We start from the raw sequence: 18,811 nt of genomic DNA, 5'->3' as shown, positions 1-18,811 counted from the left end.
CACTAGTTTGTAAGAACAGAGGCTGCAGCCGGGTGTGGCGGCTCACACCTGTAATCACAGCACTTCGGGAGGCCAAGGCGGGTGGAACACCTGAGGTCAGGAGTTCAAGACCAGCCTGGCCAGCATGATGAAACTCTGTCTCTACTAAAAATACAAAAAAATAGTTGGGCGTGGTGGTGGGCACCTATAATCCCAGTTACTTTACTCAGGAGGCTGAGGCAGGAGAATCGCTTGAACCCGGGAGGCGGAGGTTGCACTGAGCTGAGATTGCACCATTGCACTCCAGCCTGGGCAACGAGAACAAAACTCCATCTCAAAAAGAAAAAAAACAAAAAACGGAGCCTGCCATTGAGAGAAAAGGCTTTATAAGTGGCTTCCTACTTTACGATTCACTTCCTTCAGATAAAATTAGAGAAATGAAAAATGGTTGTTCCTGGTTTTCCTTCCCAATCACTGAATTCACAGGGAAATGAACATATTAATAATTAGTTACCCAGTTAAGTAAGTCTCTTCTCATACAGGTCTCACTGTATAGTTTAGGTTTTGGGCTTTTTAAAATATATTTTCTACAACTAAATAATGTTTAAAATATAAATGCACTTTTCTAAAATAGATATATTTACTTTCTTTTGAAGAAAAATGCCCAGATTGGCGGGGCACAGTGGCTCACGCCTGTAATCCCAGCACTTTAGGCGGCCAAGGCAGGCAGATCACAAGGTTAGGAGTTCGAGACCAGCCTGGTCAACATAGTGAAACCCAATCTCTACTAAAAATACAGAAATTAGCCCAGCAAGGTGGCGTACATCTATATTCCTAGCTATTTGGGAGGCTGAGGCAGGAGAATCTCTTGAACCCGGGAGGCGGAAGTTGCACTGAGCTGAGATCGCACCACTGCCCTCCAGCCTGGGTGACAAAGCGAGACTCTGTCTCAAAAAAGAAAAAAAAGAAAGAAAAATGCCCAGATTATAAAACCTTTTCTAAAAATGTACTTCTGACAGTTGTGGCCATTATTAGAGTAGGAAATGCCAATAAAGTATGCATATATTATCTCATTATTTTTGAAATAAAAATATGATTGGGTAATGAATGTTGTGCTCTAGCTAAAAAATTAGTGTAAGTATATCAAAATATCAGAACTTTGAAATAAACAGTAGGAAACATCTATAATGAAGCCTGCATCATTCTGAGACTTTATTAAAGAGTATACACTGAGATTATATTCACGTAAGAGTCCATTTCCTGCAGAAATTCAGTCTCCCAGAGCAATTATTTAAGGACATTTGATGTTGATTATACCCTGTAATTCCAAGCTAAGACAGGGGTTACTATAAATCAGAGGAGAGGCAGAGTCGACACATGGAAACTTACTGATAAAAGTTGATTACTGGCCAGGTGTGGTGGCTCACGCCTGTAATCCCAGCAGTTTGGCAGGTCAGATCACCTGAGGTCAGGAGTTTGAGACCAGCATGGCCAACACAGCGAAATCCCATCTCTACTAAAAATACAAAATTAGCCTAGCATGGTGGCACGCGCCTGTAGTCCCCACTACTCAGGAGGCTGAGGCAGGTGAATCGCTTGAACCTGGGAGGCAGAGGTTGCAGTGAGCTGAGATCATGCCACTGCACTCCAGCCTGGCGATACAGTGAGACTCTATCTCAAAAAAAAAAAAAAAAAAAAGATCACTGATCTCTTTAATCACTTGATCACTGAGACCCAGAACAGCAGCTGCAGAAAAGGTGATTAGCCAAACTAACAACACACAGATTGGTGTGCAAAAGCAATCACTGCCGTGGCTAGCTTCTCAGTCCATGGAGGTCAAAGTGGTCCTGTGCAAAAGCCATGGGATGAAGAGGACAGCAAGCTAACCATGCAACTCAAACCAGGCTCTTGTCAAAAAAAACTTTAGTACAGGATCACCCTGAGACTTGCCCACATTTCTTACACTTTCTGTGAAATGCCAAGGCTCACTTTTAATCTAAAATGAGCAAAAGTACTTCATGTCCCACTGAGTCCTCTTCCAGTTCCACAAAGGATTAAATACAAGGGGCCTCAAAGGATCAAAGAATGAAGAAGGGAGGCGTGGAGGGAGAGACAGAAAGAATGAGAATACAGGAAAATAGAGGAGAGCAAGAAAGAGACAGAGGGAGAAAGAGAAACGAAGAAAAAAGAAAAAGAACAAACAGTGGAGGGAGGAACAGAGAAACAGAGAAGGGAGAAAAGAACGAAGCTCACAGAGGAGAATCGGGGGCGTGCTGCCTGGAAAGGCTGCTTGTTAGAGTCCCTCTTCTGTGTACTGTATCAGCCCATATGTGGGAAGTGAACAAGGCTGGAACTCCGCCTCGGAACATCTGCCACAGACTTTAAAAGCCCTAATAATAGCACAGCTGGTGTCCCCAGCCTAATGAGCTCACCAGCCACGTGACGCTCCTTCTCCAGAGAGAGGAGGCTGCCACCGAGAAGCAGTCCCCGTCCAGCCCTCCCCCACAGGCATGCTTTATTCTCTCCCTGCGTTCGTCCCCCACTTCCAGAAACCACCCCTCCCACTTTCTGCAGCTACTTTACTCTGATCCAGCAGTTCCTCTGAACAGACACATTCTTCTTGTTTCCTTCCCCTCTCCCTTTGGACACATTCTTCACGGGAAAGGCAAATGCCAGAATAAAAGATGGGGACATCACTACAGATCTTACAGACATTGAAAGAGTAAGAATCATGCCAATTAATTCAGCAGCTTGAAGTGGATAAAGCCGTTAAAATACACAACTTATCAAAATTAACGCAAGAAGATGTAAATAACCCTACATCTGTTTTTAAAACGGAACTCCAAATGAAAAACTTTCTAGGCCACAGCAAAAGGCCAGCATGCCCCTGCGTGCCTCGTTGCCAGGGTCCGAGGTGCGGGCGTCTCGGGAGCGCTGGGCAGGGAAGCTGTGTCTGGCAGGAAGACTTTCCCACTGACTGAGGCACAGCACAAGGGCGGGCAGGGAGGAGGTAAACAAAGAAGTGAGGTTTTCACAAGGCTGGGAAGTGTTAACCCCTTCTGCTACAATCCTTTGAAACTAATTCCCATCACAGTATACTTTCAAAAGCTCTCTAGCACTTTAAGAAACTGTGCCTTAGCATCAGGAAGGGGAAGGGTTTCGGCTTCTGAGGGGAGGCCAGAGTAAGTGACAAGAGGACCCACGTTGGCATTGATGTGGTATCCATAGCAACTGGAAGAGAAGCTGAAAAATCTGGGGGCACTCACTCTCAATCCAGGGCCACACATCATGACAGCCAGGAAGAGTCAAATGGCTACGGTGAGACACTTGGGGTTCACTCACCAGAAAAAGACAAAGAAGGCCACGTTTCAAAACGCAGGATTGGAAGCACAACACGGTGTGTATGCAAGCATGAAGTACTCATGCTGACAAATAACTAGACTCTGTCCCTGTCCAGCAAGTATTTATTTCAAGAGCAATCAGAGGATTAGCTAAACGTGGGCAATCATTAACTTCACCTACTGTTAAACACTTACACACAGAAACATGCTGTTTCTATCTCATTAATATCATGAATAAGTTATGTAACCCTCAACAATGCCCTGTTTTAACTTAAGACACCAATGCTATTGTTGCCATAAGTTAAACACTGCAAAATTCACCAAACTTCAAAGATACAGTATTCTAAGGACTATCATAAATACTTGTATACATGATTCCCTTTTGTTGGAATGTATAATAAACTGAGAAGGATCCTCTTTGAGACCCAGCACAGTTGTTTCCACTCACAGAACAGCAGAAGCATTAACATAATCGAATGCAATTTTGGTCTTTATTCTTCCAATCTTGCCTTTCCACTCTTTTTGGTCACACCTCCAGGTCAAGTCACTCTTTCTCAAGTCTTAAGAGATTCCTTCTGGCTCCATCTTCAGGTCCACAACAGTGTCCTGCTGCACCATATCAGGGCCAAAAGCAAAAATATCCAATAATGCCAATCCCGTTTATTTTGTTTGTTTGTTTGTTTTGGATGGAGTTTCGCTCTCGTTGCCCAGGCAGGAGTGCAGCGGCGTGATCTCAGCTCACTGCAACCTCCACCTCCCACGTTCAAGCGATTCTCCTGCCTCAGCCTCCACAGTAGCTGGGATTACAGGCGCGTACCACCATGCCCGGCTAATTTTTTAGTTTTTTTAGTAGAGGTGGGGTTTCACCATGTTGGTCAGGCTGGTCTCAAACTCCTGACCCTATGATCCACCCGCCTCGGCCTCCCAAAGTGTTGGGATTACAGGCGTGAGCCACCGTGCCTGGCCCACCACTCCTGGCTTTAATTAAAATTTTGATATTTTGTTCATCACAGAATTGTTTGCATTTATATTTTTAAGTATTACATTAAAATACTATTTACCTTGATGACTGAGGGTTTCGGCACCCTTCCTTAAATTCTGTACAACCCTAGTTCAGGCCCTGGCCCACATTAATAACAATACACATGGGGCAAGCCAAGGAAAGAATAAACACCAGGCCCATTAGCTACACCAAAGACTGGGCAACAGCTTCAGGGTCACCGACGGAGGGGTGTGTGTGTGTGTGTGTGTGTGTGTCACAGTGAAATCAGACTTTGAGTATCTGAATAAATATTTTACATCGTGTTGCACTGCCACCTAAGATAGGAGTGTCCAACTTTTTTGGCTTTCCTGAACAAAACTGGAAGAAAAATTTTCATGGGTCACACATAAAATACACTCACAATAGCTGATGAGCTAAAAAAAAAAAAAAAAAAAAATTGCAAAAAGTCTCCATGTTTTAAGAAAGTTGACGAATTTGTGTTTGGCCGCATTCAAAGCCATCAGGGGCCACAGGTTAGACAGGCTTGTTCTGAGAGCTGACAAATTAACCAGAACTTTTCATTATCTTAAACACTGAGCTCCAATTTTTTTTTTTTTTTTTTTTTTACTTTTTTCTTTTTATTTTCTTGGGAGGAAGTCTCGTGATACTGCACAGGCTGGAGTGCAGTGGCTATTCACAGGAACGATCAGAGCGTATGCTGCCTTCAACTCCCGACCCCAGGCGGTCCTCCCACCTCAGCCTCGAGCAGGCAGAACCACAGGCACAGTGATTTATACACACCTTGTACTGTCAATACCCCATCACAGGCAACCGCCACTCGGACCTCAGTCACCAGAGGGTAACTGTGCCTGTTTCTGAACTTCACACACGTGGGGTCATGCAGTATGTACTTTCTGTGTCTGGTTTCTCTCACTCAGCATTTTGTCTGCAACACTCTATCTGTTTTGTGTATTCGTGCTTCATTCCCTTTTAAGCTGCTGAGTAGTATTCCATGGTATGGCTATACCGTGCCTTGTTTATACAGTCACCTGTTGATCCACATGTGAGTTTCTTCCAGTTGGGGCTATCATGAGTAAAGCTGCTATGAGCTAAGTACATAAGCATTTGGTTCTTGTCCGTGAATACCTGAGTGGATCACTGAGTGAAAAGGCACATGCTCAGCTTCAGTAAATATCAGTTTTCCAAGAAGTTGTTCCTCTGGATGTTATACACCAGACTATCAGTTATTCCACATTCTCGTCAGCACTTTATATTGTCAGATTTCTTAATTTATCCATTCTCATAGGGGCTGCAGAGGTTTCTGCTAAAATAAGCAATTTCCATTTCTCTCCAATTTTACCATGATTCTGTAACTCCAATAGAACATCTATAAAACCTCAATTAAGACATAAGAATCACAAGAAAGTAGAGTAAAATCTCAGAGCTCACTAGTTTCTTTCTTTCTTTTCTTTTTTTTGAAATGGAGTTTCACTTTTGTGTCCCAGGCTGGAGTGCAATGGAGTGATCTTGGCTCACTGCAACCTCTGCCTCCTGGGTTCTCCTGCCTCAGCCTCCCCAGTACCTAGGATTACAGGGATACATCACCACACCTGGCTAATTTTTGTATTTTTAGTGGAGATGGGGTTTTGCCATGTTGGCCAGGCTTATCTCGAACTCCTGACCTCAATTGATACACCCACCTCAGGTCCCAAGATGCTGGGATTACAGGCATGAGCCACCGCTCTCAGCCATGAGCTCACTAGTTTCAAGAACTCCTAAGACTAGCACAGATAATCACAGCAAGGAAACCTGCAACATTTCATGAATGTCGCAAGAACTCTTACAGTTGATGTGCTGCCATAAGATGTTTACAAGGAGCCTGGGCACCGTGGCTCACACCTGTAATCCATCCCAGCACTTTGGGAGGCTAAGGTGGGAGGATAACTTGAGGCCAGGAGTTCAAGACCAACCTAGGCAACATAGTGAAACCCTGTCTCAACAAAAAAATTTAAAAAAATAGCCAGGCATTGTGGTGCATGCCTGTAGTCCCAGCTACTCCGGAAGCTGAGGTGGGAGGATCGCTTGAGCCCAGGAGGTGGAGGCTGCAGTGAGCTGTCATCACTACCACTGCACTCTAGCCTGGAGAAAACAGCAAGACCCTGTCTCAAAAAAAAATTTTTTTTAAGATGTTTGCAAGGCTAAGCCAGCATCTCTTCTGAGAAATAAAGAAGTAAATGATACAGCCAGAAACATCTGCATACCTACTACGTATAAACAAACCCAAAGGACATTTTAGCCTTTATCTCACTTGGCTTCTCACGGGGAGTGACCCTGTCAACCCTACGCTTCACCAAAAGAACACTCTCTCCCCTGCACTTCTGGTCTCCCGAACTCTAGTTACTATTCCTCTGGGAGTTCTACACACGGATATCACTCCTGTCTACACAGGAATGGTCCCCAAACCCCTGCCTCAAACTCCTACCCCTCTGCCAAGTGTCAGGCCCAGATGTCCCACTGTCCTAAACATCTCTGCTTAGAAATCTCAGGAGTGGCCAGGTGCAGTGGCTCACGCCTGTAATCCCAGCACTTTGGGAGGCCGAGGCGGGCAGACCATGAGGTCAGGAAATCGAGACCATCCTGGCCAACACGGTGAAACCCCATCTCTACTAAAAATGCAAAAAAAAATTTAGCTGGGCGTGGTGGCACACACCTGTGGTCCCAGCTGCTCAGGAGGCTGAGGCAGGAGAATCACCTGACCCCAGGAGGTAGAGGTTGCAGTGAGCCAAGATCATGCCACTGCACTCTGGCTTGGACAACAGAAGAGACTCCATCTCAAAACAAACAAACAAACAAACAAACAAACAAAAAACCCAGGAGCACATCAAACTCAGTACATTCAAAACAAGACAAGACCCTCCAGGTCCTCACCACCGGGACAGCTGATTAATGGTGGTCCAACTCAAAGACCTCGGCCTTATCCTTCACTCTGCCCTTCCTTACCCTCCCTACCTCTTCACGCTCACCTGCTGGACATCTCCCAACGCTGCACGCGCTAACCTGCCCTCTGCCACTGCAGTACAGCCAGAGCTTCCATCGGTTTCAGTCACCATGGAGGGTCATGTGCTGGCCTGGGACGCATTTACCAAGGTGAAGCCTAATGCCACCCAACCCTGCCATGGGCCTTCTCCTTGAAAATCTACAAACTGCATCCCTTTTCCACCCCAGGGACCAAATACGGATGCAGCTTCTGAGTCTGTGAGGGAAGTTCTCAAACCTGCTTGTAGTGATCAATCTGCCATGCTGCCTCTCGCCAAACAGAGAATTCAGTACACCGTAAAGAATGAAAACTAGATTAGAAGACAGCCAGACTCCCAGGAACATTTCTTTTCTTTCTTTCCTTTTTTTTGAGACGGAGTTTCACTCTTGTTGCCCAGGCTGGAGTGCAGTGGCACGATCTTGGCTCACCATAACCTCCGCCTCCTGGGTTCAAGCGATTCTCCCACCTCAGCCTCCCGAGTAGCTGGGATTACAGGCACGCGCCACCACGCCCAGCTCATTTTGTATTTTTAGTAGAGAAGGGGTTTTTCCATGTTGGTCAGGCTGGTCTGAACTGCCCGCCTCACATGATCCGCCCACCTCAACCTCCCAAAGCGCTGGGATTACAGGCATGAGCCACCAGGCCTGGCCAGAATATTTATTTTCTCTATTCCCTTCACGACTCTCATCTCTACTATAACATCAAGAGACTTAGCCCAGCTAAAAGTTTTGCAAGTTAACAATTGTTGTAAAAAAATTCCTCTTGTACTAATTTTTTTTTTTTTTTCTTGAGACAAGGTCTCTCTCCATTGCCTAGGCTGGAGTGCAGTGGTGTAATCATGGCTCACTGCAACCTCTGTCTCCCAGGCTTAAGCTTCAGCTTCCCAGACAGATGGGACTACAGGGCACACCACCATGCCCAGCTAATTTTAGTAGTTTTTGCAGAGATGGGTTTCACCATATTGCCCAGGTTGATCTCCAACTCCTGGGCTCAAGCAATCTACCCGCCTTGGCCTCCCAAAGTCTTAGCACTGCAAGCATAAGCTGCCACACCTGGCCAGAAATTTAGTAAGACTAATGACTTTCCTATCTTTCAAACAGAGTGTAAAACGTGTACTGCGCCAGTCAACATTTTAGTCTAATTTTGCCAATGATTTGGCTGTCACGCCTTTTATCCTCGGCTGTAATCATAACAATCTGCTTGTTTTCTCAAATAGAAAGATGTTTTCTCAAATATATAACACCAAACTATGCTTTTTCCACAAGACACCTTTGGAATGTCTTGATATTCAAATCCAAAGGGATTCTTCTAATGTCTTGGGACCGTTGCAAAGTTAGCCCTTACTCCTCAAAGTCAAAGCAGGGAAGCTACTTGCCAGGTGAGCAAAAACCATAGCTCACATCTGTGCTTTAGGCCATGGGGGCTATTCCTGCCCCTGTCATACAGATGAAGGCCAGTGCACACCCCACCCTTGAGGTGTGGCAGAGAATACCTGTTCCCAAACTGTTTGTGGATGAATGGACCATGAGGAGTTCAGTAAACAGTAATTATGGCTAACACAAATGCTTCCTCTTAGCCAACCATATGTATAAGTTCACATAACCCTCTTAATAACTGTAAGAGGGCTGGGCATGGTGGCTCACGCCTGTAATCTCAGCACTTTGGGAGGCCAAGGCAGGTGGATCACCTGAGGTCCAGAGTTCGGTATCAACCTGGCCAACGTGGTGAAACCCTGTCTCTACAAAAAATAAAAAAATCAGCTGGGCATGATGGCGGGTGCCTGTAATCCTAGCTACGTGGGTGGCTGAGGCAAGAGAATCGCTTGAACCCGGAAGGCGGAGGTTGCAGTGAGCCGAGATCATGCCACTGCACTTCAGCCTGGGTGACAGAGTGAGACTCCATTAAAAAAAATAAATAACTGTATGAGGTTATCATATAAGGTGATGATTCCGAAGCTGCCTAACATAAACAGGAGTTGCTGGGTTCATCGAAGCACCAGTCTCACAGGGGAAAAGGAACATGCCTTCAAACACATCAGTGGTGTGCTGCACTGTGTCTACGCTGTTAAACAGGAAGGATTTAACTGTTTCACTAATGAATGAAAACACTGCTACATCTCACTCAGGCACATAAAGCAACTGCACAACTGTATTCTGTATTTTATTTAAAACATATTCTAGACGCGAAGGTTGAAAAGAAACGCTTGCTGTGTAAGTGACACTCTTTTCTTCTCTGCTATGAAAGCCAGTAAATCAATTGTCTTGGAAATTCTGCACCCAAACGTAATACTCAGAGACACAGCACCAGTGAGTCATACACATAACAAATTGCTCATTTTCCTCCTCCCCGCCTTCCCTCTAAATCATTGTAATGCTATTCCTGAATCATAGGTTTGGTTTGTTGTTTGTTTAGTGTTTTTAATTCTCCAGCATAAAGCTTGCCAATTTCAACTTTGTAACATGACAAGAATCTGTCCCTTTAGTTTAAGTAAACCTCCAATTTTCTTCCCAGGTTTGAAAGTCTACAGAGCAGACAAAGCCCGCACCTCTGGACCTCCCCGTGATACTATAACTGTCCTGCTAGATCTCTTCAGATATCAGATTACCAAACCCCCCACTGGAAGTCCAACAGGCAAACCTATTTTATCGTGCCAGCCTGTATTCAGAATCACAAGACGTAGCACGCTGTTTTACTGAGTTATCATTTTCTCTTCTGGAAGTCTCATATACCACATCCAAAGAGGAATGAACACTTGGAAAACTTAACATTTATTAAAGCCGAACATATGCCTTATGACCTAATAACCCACTCCTCAGCACATACCCCAAGAGAAATGAATACTTATATACTTAGTTCACAGTGGATTTATTCATGATAGTCCCCCAAATGGAAAAAACCCAAATGTCCATCAACAGGTAACTGTGTGAACAAATCATGGTATAACCACACAACGGGATACTATTCTGCACCAAAAAGGAATGAAGCACTAGAACATGTAACAAATGAGTGAACGTCGCAGACAACACGTTGAGCAAAAGAGACCAGACACAAAAGTGCTCACTATACGACGCTATTTACCTGAAGTTCAAAAGCAGGCACAGGCCGGGTGCGGTGGCTCAAGCCTGTAATCCCAGCACTTTGGGAGGCCGAGGCGGGTGGATCACGAGGTCGAGAGATCGAGACCATCCTGGTCAACATGGTGAAACCCCGTCTCTACTAAAAATACAAAAAAAAAAACTAGCTGGGCATGGTGGCGCGTGCCTGTAATCCCAGCTACTTAGGAGGCTGAGGCAGGAGAATTGCCTGAGCCCAGGAGGTGGAGGTTGCAGTGAGCTGAGATCGCGCCATTGCACTCCAGCCTGGGTAACAAGAGCGAAACTCCATCTCAAAAAAAAAAAAAAAAAAAAAAAAAAGCAGGCACAACCACCCTGTGACAGCAATGCAGGTCACAGGAGTGGCCACCGACACGGGGTTATGGGCAGTGCAAGTGGTGTACAGACATAAAATCAACAAAGCTAAGATAATGAAGGGTTCAGTCAATCTGTCAGCCTTCGATGGTAATGCAACGTGATATAAAACATTTGTTTCCCAGAGCACAGCGGCAAGCAAAAGTCAGGCAGAAGCAGAGACTGCCAGCATCACCTCTCGTGAGCCGTGTCCTCTTCCCGCCGTGTTCTGCAGCCGGAACACAGCCACCTGGTTCCACCAGGAATCTGGCCCGTCAGTCCCCGTGGCATGAACTGCTGAGCTGCCTGCAGCCCCTCTTTGCCTGACCTTCTCATCGCGCTGAGGGCGATCAATCCTTCTGGAAGTCAAAGGAATCTGTCTCCCCGACTCTCCAAGAAATATTTCCTAATGGTCCCCAGACCAACATAAATTCAAGGGTGGTTTCTGCTCTCATGTTTACCTGCTCCTCAAGGTCCAAATTCCTGACTTAATAATACAGGTGAAGCCAAACCACTTCTAACATTATAGGGAGACATCACATCTTTGGTCCCATGTCAAACTAGAAATTATTTGATAGGAATCCACAATCAAAGGAGGCAGCCTGCATTAGGCGCTGTGCGTCTAGAGTAGACTGTATCCTATCTGCTCTGCATTTTGCAAAACTTAAAAACTGAGAGCTTACAGAATGTCAGCAAAACAGACATCCAGCACATGTGGTTCACGTTAAAGAACTGTCTGGCCAGGTACAGTGGTTCATGCTTGTAATCCCAGTACTTTGGGAGGTCAAGGTGGAAGGATCGCTTGAGGTCAGGGCAGCCTGGACAACATAGGAAGACCTCATCTCTACAAAAATCATTTTAAAAAGAAAAAGAAAACTAGCCAGGTGTGGCTAGTTTGCTACTTGGGAGGCAAAGCGGGAAGATGGCTTGCACCCAGGAGTTCAAAGCTGCAGTGAGCTATGATCACGCCACTGCACTTCTGCGCAGGCAACAGAGAGATTCTATCTTTAAAAAAAAGAACTTTCTAATTTTACCAAAACAACCAGAGGAACGGATGGACAACTTCTAAAATCCCACGGTTCTCCATAGGCATAAATGCTTTATCTCAGTAATCCTGGAGATAGAGGAAAAAAAAGTGAGATCCTACATCCCTATTTTAATTAATATGCATTTTAAGTGACATAAATCAACCTGCATCTATGTAATGGAAGATAGGATTTGCTGATAGTTAATCTGTATGAACATAAATCAGTAGACAGTGGCATCTTTTAATCAACTTAATCATATCATCTAGTAACGAATTCTAGTCATTAAGGAGGAATGCAGTGAGAGAGAAGTGCCCTGAATAGGATGCTAAAGAGACACTTTCAGAAAATGCCAAGCCACTTAGTCCACATGTTCACAGTTATTTTCACCTACTTCTTAAAAGAAAAAAAAAAAATTTTAAGTCACCTGGGTACCCACAGCATGGTCTTATTTAACATTCAAATGTGGATAATTTATACTGTGACGGAGCATCCTTGTCGGAAGTTAGTACAAAATTCATTTCCTCTAGACAGATTATCTTCTGGGACTAGCAGAGACCCTAGAAATAATACAGACCCAAGATTCCCAAACTGGGGTACATGTGCTTATGCTGGGGAGTCCACAGAACCTCAGAGAAAATAAAGTACATTTTCCTTAAGAGTACTTTTTGGAGGCTGGGCACGGTGGCTCATGCCTATAATCCTAGCACTTTGAGAGGCCAAGGAGAGTGGATCATAAGGTCAAGAGATCGAGACCATCCTAGCCAACACGACGAAACTCCGTCTCTACTTTAAAAAACAAAACAGGCCAGGCGCGGTGGCTCAAGCCTGTAATCCCAGCACTTTGGGAGGCCGAGGCGGGTGGATCACGAGGTCAAGAGATCGAGACCATCCTGGTCAACATGGTGAAACCCCGTCTCTACTAAAAATACTAAAAATTAGCTGGGCATGGTGGCGTGTGCCTGTAATCCCAGCTACTCAGGAGGCTGAGGCAAGAGAATTGCCTGAACCCAGGAGGCAGAGGTTGCGGTGAGCCTAGATCGCACCATTGCACTCCAGCCTGGGTAACAAGAGTGAAACTCCGTGTCAAAAAAAATATTAAAAAAAAATAAAAAATAAATAAATAAAAAAATAAAAAACAAAACAAACAAAAAAAGCACTTTTTTTTTGATCAGATAGCAATTATTATTATTATTTTTTTTGAGATGGGGGTCTTACTCTGTCACTTAGCTAGAGTACAATGCTGCAGTCATGGCTCACTGCAGCCTCAACCTCCTGGGCTCAAGAGATCCTCCTACCTCAGTCTCCCTAGTAGCTGAAACTACAGGTGCACATCACCACACCTGGCTAATTTTTTTTTTTTTTTTTTGGAATGATGAGGTCTCACTATGTTGCCCAGGCTGGTCTTGAACTCCTGGGTTCAAATGATCCTCCCACCTCGGCATTCTAGGAAGGGCTATTCCCAGCTTCATCTGTTATATAACAACTTGTCTCTGTTTAAAAAAAAAAAAAAAAAAAGTAATGAAGTCCAAACAGGCCGACCGTGGGCACACTGCCCACGAGTTAGCCCTGCTCCACAAGAAACAGTACTATAAAATAAAAACAATATATTTTGAAAAAAAAAAAAAAAAAAGACCAAACAAAGATTTCAAGAGCTCCCCTCCCACTCACTCACCCCTCTTCCACCTCAGGTGCACTATTAACAATAATTAAATAAATGTCTCACTATAAAGAATACTACTACACAGACGTGCATAAAACACCTGTCACAGCCTTTCTTTAAGCAGCTACACATCACTGGTATTCTATGTAACTCAGGAGACATCCAGTTTCACACATATGCAATTATTTACTGTCTCTTCACTAAAACTTTGCACTTTTCAACACTGAAAGTGGCCTCCATTTAGATACATCTAAGAAGACAAGTCAGAATAGGGAACATTTGTTTGAAAAGAAGGGGAAAAAGGGAGGTGAGAAGCCAGAAGACCCATTCATTCAACAGTGTAACTCTGTCAAACAACAGTGTATCTCTTTCCAAGAATAAAATAAAACCTAAGAAGCCACAGGAGCCCTTGAGTTCATGCAGACCCAGTTTTCCTCCTAACATCTTCATCTTTTTAAAAGAGCATCCTCTTGTCTTCCCCCTACAAAAATGACAGTGCATGCCAAATATAGATGAATTAAATAGATTAGAGTCCATTTTCTTTCTTTCTTTTCTCTTTTTTTCTTTTTTTTTTTTTTTTTTGTGACAGAGTCTCACTCTGTCACCCAGGCTGGAGTGCAATGGTGTCATCTCAGTTCACTGCACCTCCAACTCCTGGGAGTAATTCTCTGGCCTCAGTCTCCCAAGTAGCTGGGGTTACAGGTGCAGGCCAAGCTCTACTAATTTGTTTGTATTTTAGTCAAGATGGAGTTTCACCTTGTTGGCCAGGCTAGTCTTGAACTCCTGAGCTCAGGCAATCTACCTGCCTGAGCCTCCCAAAGTGCTAGGATTACAGATGTGAACCCCTGTGCCCAGTGATCAGAGCCCATTTTCAAAACCAAGGATCACAGAATCATATATGTGAAGAGGCTGGTCATGGTAACATTACCACAAGTTTATCAAACTTTCCAATCATACAGTGTTAAACTTTGGCATGCACAAAAGGCTTTACTGAATGTCTGCAACCCTCAGTGAGTTTAAATGAACTGTTCACCCTCGCCTTTCTCACTTGAGCCCCAAAGGGCTGTCCCTTGTAAAAAAAAAAAAAAAAAAAAAAAAAAAGAACTGTCCCTTGTAGAAAAACTGGCCACCTATCTACTTATTCTCCTTGGCTCTCTTATGAGCTGTACGATGCAACAGAACAATCATAACTATAAAAACTCTGACAGCTGAGAGGAGAATGCCCAAGGTCTGTTCTCTACCTTGAGCGCACAGAGTCAAGATGGGGCGCCAGGATGTTTAATTCAAGAATCGTCAATTACAGAGGCTTACTACATACAAGGCCAGAGGCAAGGACTCAGAATGCAACGCTGAGGGCTGGGAGCAGTGGCTCACACCTGTAATCCCAGCACTTTGGGAGGTCATGGCAGGCAGATCACTTGAGGCCAACACTGTGAGACCAGTCTGGCTAACATGGTGAAGCCCCATCTCTGTTAAAAATATAATAATTACCTGGGCGTGGTGGCAGGCACCTGTAATCCCAGCTACTTGGGAGGCTGAGGCCGAAGAATTGCTTGAACCCGGGAGGCAGAGGCTGCAGTGAGCCGAGATCGCACCACTGTACTCTAGCCTGGGTGACAGAGTGACACTCAAAGAAAAAAAAAAAAGAACGCAATGACAGGAACAAAATCCACTTAAGACGGTAAACCTTAAAAGTCTGGAGAGTGAAAGTTTAAGAACTCCTTTCAATGTGAATAGTGCTCTAATATTTTCAAAGCCCCCTCCCCCCATTTTTTTGGATGGAGTCTCATTCTGTCACTTAGGCTGGAGTGCAGTGGGGTGATCTTGGCTCACTGCAGCCTCCGCCTCCCAGGTTCAAGCTATTCTCCTGCCTTGCCCTCTTAAGTAGCTAGAATTACAGGTGCCCATCACCATGCCCAACTAATTTTTGTATTTTTAGTACAAACAGGGTTTCACCGTGTTGACCAGGCTGGTCTTGAACTCCTGATCTTAAGTGATCTGCCCACCTCGGCCTCCGAAAGTGCTGGGATTACAGGCGTGAGCCACCACACGCGGCCCAAAGCCCTTTTATATTACCTGATTTGACCCTCATAATAAACCTATAAAACGATAATTACTGTTACATGCTTTATTATCCCTGCTAAGGCTCAAAAAGGTTACCAAATTACAAACCGAATCATGTTGGAATGAGACCTGAAAGCGCTCCCATGTCATTCAGTCGAACTTTTACAGACAGACACTTGCATTTAAAACAGTGTCTCCCAGAGAGGGGAGAGCAGGGCAGAGAGGTTAAGTAAGGTCACACAGCCAATAAAGAGAGAGGGGTTGGAATTTCAGTCCAAGTTTCCCACTCCAGGACCAGAGAGGAGAGGCCACACAGCCAGGGCGGAGACACCCTGAGCCGAGCGCTGAGGATGGGAAACTGGTCCCTGGGGCATCAAACAGGAAGCAGCTGGCGCTGGGGCCAAGCTGAAATCCAAATCTTGCCAAACTCGCCGTCCTGGGACAAGGGCTTTAGCCCAATTCAGCATCCCCCAGGGCCCGGCTTAGCTCTCCAGCTGGCCTAGACTACACTGGCCTGGGAACCTCTTGACAAAGCGGAGGTCAAAGATCAAAGAGCAACCGAGCATGATCATTCCAAACAGAGACAGAGGGGAAGGCGCCATCTGCCACTCCAGGCCCACGTCTCCAAGCCTACGGGTCCAGCTCCCAGCCTGTGGTCTCCCCACTCCACCCGGGAGACCGTCCCCAGTGGACTGGCCCCAGGGGTAACCAGAGCTCGGCCTGAGCGCCTTCCTCTTCGCTGCTCTGGTAGCTGGAAACCGGAAAGGGCCGTGGAACGAGAGCGTTTCCGTATGGTAACCTCCACCTCCCTTCCAGATAAACAAAAGACCCTCCAGGAAAGGTGGCCGACCCCGATACACACTCACAGACGGAACCAACAACGTTCACACCTTGGAAGCAAATAAAGTTGTGGTGAAAAAAAAAAAAAAATCAGCGGTCCAATGACGAATACCTCGGAGGCTAATTTCAGAGTCTGCACAAGCGCAGCCCAGGGTCTAAAACCGGGAAGCTGAAAGCGGAGGCGCGCCCAGCGCCAGCCTCGGGACAGGCCGACTTCTGACATCTTTCCTGAAACACAACTTTACAAAAGCAGAGCCGATGCGGGTTCACCGCATTTATTTTTACCTGCAAGAGGCTGACCTTGGAGACCAGAAAAGAACTTTAAAAATCAACTCAGAAGAGTGAGGAAGTGAACTCGTTGGCTCTCAAGGGCGCAAAGCGGGCTCTGAACGCACGTCTGTGTCTACACACTCAGAGGGTGTCGTTTTCATCACGCCCTGCGGGTGCGTGGGAACCGGGTGCTGCCCGCGCGCGGGCCTGGCCGCTCCGCGCGCTCTGAAGGTCGCCTCACTGTCACCTCGCAGAGCCCGGGCGCGGATCCAGGCCACGCGGCGGGGCCCACACGAAGCCCCGGGGCACTTTTCCGGGTCCGAGGGCCGCGGGCAGGTGCGGCAGGGGCGCCAGGAGCGCGTCCCCGCAGGGTCCCGGCCTCTCCCGCCGCCCGGGTCTCACGCGGACACTCCGGACGCCGCGTCCCCCATCCCCGGCCCGAGGCGGCGGCGGGAGGGCGGACCCCGGCTTACCCGCAGGAGGCGCGGTCCTGGGGCTCGGGGGTGCCGGGCGCTCGGCTCTTCCTACGCCGCCTCCGCGTCGTTCTCGGCCCGGCCCCCGCCGCCCGGCGGCTCCAGTTCCCTCCGCTGCAGCCGGCCGGGCGGCTCCGGCACTCGGGGGCCGGGGGTCGGGTCCGGTCAGCTACGCCTGCCCGGGCGCTCCTGGGCTCGGGTCCGGGTTCCGACCGCGGGGTCGTCGGGGCGTGCGGGGCTCCAGGGGCGCTCGGGGGCGCCCGGGCTCTCCCGCCTGTGGCCCCGCTCCGGGGGGGGCCTGGCTCGCGGCGCGCGGGCGTCACGGGCTGAGGGGGCTGCAGGGGCTGCGGGCGCGCGGGGGCGGCGGGCGCGCGGGCCGGGGGGCGGCGGGCGGGGGCGCGGGCTCCGATACGGGCGGCGCGGCGCGGCCTCTCGCCATGGCTACCCCGCGCGCGGCGGCTCCACCCCCTCCCTCCGCGCTGCCGTCACCGCCCGACGCGCGCCGAGCCCTCCCCCTCCGGCCCCGCCCGCGGCCCGCGCCGCCACCTGCGCGCCGCCCTCCGGGATGCCCACGGCCTCGTCCCGGTCCCCGGAGCCGCGCCCGTCCCTCGCCCGCGGCGGCCCTGCACTGTCACCCGCGCCGCGGGGTGCAGAGGAGCGTCCGGTCGGGACCCACACCCGGAAAAGCTGATCGCGCCCGCCCGGAGCGGTTCCCTCCCGAGTCCGGGCGCTGAGGGTCGCGAACGCCGTGGAGATCCAGCCGCTCTGTCCCCGCAGGGCAAAGACGCCTATGGGTTTAAATGGAGGAAGATGAGCTGGGCGGGGAGGAGGCTGCGGGGGACGGGGATGGCGTTCGGGGCAAGATGCAACCCAAGGGTGCGGCGGTGCGGGCGGGGGACAGCACGGGGGAGTCAGGAATCGACCCAGGAAGTCCGGCTCGCAGGCCACCCTCTTATGCAAATCACTTGTGGACGGTTTAACCGGGAGCGACCCGCAGGATCGCGGTTCCAGCGGAGGCTGCCGAGTCGACGACTTCTCTGCCCAGGGGTCCCGGGGGGGTGGGGAGGACCCGGAGGCTCAGACCGGATCCAAAGGTGTAAGGACACTGAACGCCACGAAAGCTTCTTTCTCACGTGGCGTCGACCTGACTCGGAGCGATGATCCGGTGCGTGCTGGAGGTCGGCTCCGGTAGGAACCGTCGTGGGCGCTGACTCGAGGGGCGCTGACCGGCTGCAGACACTCGCCTGGGCCGACGTGTCTCCCCGTAGGTGGTTCAGACCTGTTCGTAGCAAGAGCGGAAGTTGGAATTCTCCAAGGCGGCAGGCAGTCCGCACCGTGACCGGTGGTCCACATTTCCACCGCCGGTGAGAGCAGAAGGAGTTCGTGTCCACATCGGCCGCGCAGTATCCCGGGGAAAGCGCATCCTCTGAATCGTGTGATGAAACACCAGACAGCCCCGAATAAGGCCCATCCATTAAAAAGAGGAAGGGGCTGCATTGTGCAGAAATGCCAGGGTCCTGACAATCCAGGACATCGGGAAGTGTTCCAGAGTAAAGGGTGCTAAAGACTCGGGGCAGCTAAATGCCATGCCTGATCCAGACTGCATCCTGTGCTAGAGGAGGGGATGCTTCACCAGCATGCCAGCTGACCAAGTCAGAATACATGGAATAGATGAAAGCGTTGGATCAATG

General features: G+C 48.1%; 1 protein-coding gene across 2 annotated transcripts in view; it reads right to left on the bottom strand.

Annotated features, from left to right (window-relative positions):
* The window catches only part of TRAK1 (trafficking kinesin protein 1), a 200,862-nt gene extending 183,331 nt beyond the window's left edge, over positions 1 to 17,531 (bottom strand). Inside the window, exon 1 of one of the 2 annotated variants that reach the window (XM_074406084.1) lies at positions 17,121 to 17,531. The gene's annotated coding sequence lies outside the window, so the exon portion shown is untranslated. Of the gene's footprint in view, positions 1 to 16,662; positions 16,739 to 17,120 lie in introns of those variants that run through there. The other variant, XM_074406091.1, reaches the window with a different exon arrangement.
* Between the last annotated feature and the right edge of the window lie 1,280 nt (positions 17,532 to 18,811).

Source organism: Saimiri boliviensis, chromosome 9, assembly GCF_048565385.1.
Source record: "Saimiri boliviensis isolate mSaiBol1 chromosome 9, mSaiBol1.pri, whole genome shotgun sequence".
Lineage (NCBI taxonomy): Eukaryota > Metazoa > Chordata > Mammalia > Primates > Cebidae > Saimiri > Saimiri boliviensis.
This window is presented reverse-complemented; position numbering and strand designations above follow the sequence as displayed.